Genomic DNA, 1,346 nt, shown 5'->3' on the forward strand with positions numbered 1-1,346 from the left:
AAACTCAAGGGAAGATACACAACATTGCTAGTCATAGAGAAATGTGGAGTAAAACCACAATAAGATATGACCACATACCCCATAGTGCTCGTGAGGATGTGGAGCAACCAGAACTCACACACTGCTGGTTAGCATATAAAATGGTACAACCACTTTGGAAAATTTGGCAGTTTCTTATCAAGTCAAATGTACACTTAGTATATGATGTAGCAATTTCAATCCTAGGCATTGTCTCAAGACATATGAAAACGTGTATATGAAAGTTCATAGCAGCTTTATTCATAACAGGGGGAAAAAAGCTCTTCCCCTAAGTGGCCTGAGGTGACCTCTGAAAATGGTTCACTATTTGCTTGACCCAGAAAACCCTACGAAATCATGTAAATCAAGAGGTTCAAATCTTCGTGTTCACTTTAAGAACACACGTGAAATTGCCCAGGCCATCAAGGGTATGCATATCCGAAAAGCCACCAAGTATCTGAAAGACATCACTTTACAGAAGCAGTGTGTGCCATTCCGTCGCTACAATGGTGGAGTTGTTAGGTGTGCCCAGGCCAAACAGTGGGGCTGGACACAGGGTCATGGCCCAAGAAGAGTGCTGAATTTTTACTGCACATGCTTAAAAATGCAGAGAGTAGTGCTGAACTTAAGGGTTTAGATGTTGATTCTCTGGTCATTGAGCATATCCAGGTGAACAAAGCCCCCAAGGTGCGGCAAAGAACATACAGGGCTCATGGTCAGATTAATCCATACATGAGCTCTCCCTGCCACATTGAGATGATCCTTACTGAAAAAGAGCAGATTGTTCCTAAACCAGAAGAGGAGATTGCACAGAAGAAAAAGATATCCCAGAAGAAACTGAAGAAACAAAAACTTATGGCCCGGGAGTAAATTCTGCAGAATAAATGCAAATAAAAATAAAAAGAGAATGTTGGTGGCCTTTTATTATTAAACATATTTCAAGTAAAAAAAAAGAAAATAGGGGGAAAAAAGAGGAAGAACCCAGAAGTCCATCAATAGGTCGATGGGTAAAGAAATGCAGTATATACATCCAGTGGAAAGGTATTCAGCATTAAAAGGGAACTAACAACTGTTGATTCAGGAAACAACATGGATGAATCTTGAAAACATAAAGCTGAGCAAAAGAAGCCAGACACAAAAGAGTACATGCTATATATTTCTATTTATATCGAGTTCTAGAAAAGAGATGTCTAATCTATTAAGTGCCAAAAGTTAGACTATTTCTTGCCTGAGGCTAGGGGTAGGGGTAGGGCTGACTGAGAAGGGGCACAAGGGAATTTCACAGGGTGATGGAATATCTTCTTTGTGGCAGTGGTTATATGAGTTTA

At 40.1% G+C, this 1,346-nt stretch overlaps 1 pseudogene; it reads left to right on the plus strand.

Moving 5' to 3' along the window:
- The first annotated feature begins 316 nt into the window (after nt 1–316).
- LOC118356742 lies at nt 317–888 on the plus strand (annotated as a pseudogene).
- The last annotated feature ends 458 nt before the right edge of the window (nt 889–1,346 follow it).

This window comes from Zalophus californianus, chromosome 2 (genome assembly GCF_009762305.2).
Source record: "Zalophus californianus isolate mZalCal1 chromosome 2, mZalCal1.pri.v2, whole genome shotgun sequence".
Taxonomy (NCBI): Eukaryota; Metazoa; Chordata; class Mammalia; order Carnivora; family Otariidae; genus Zalophus; species Zalophus californianus.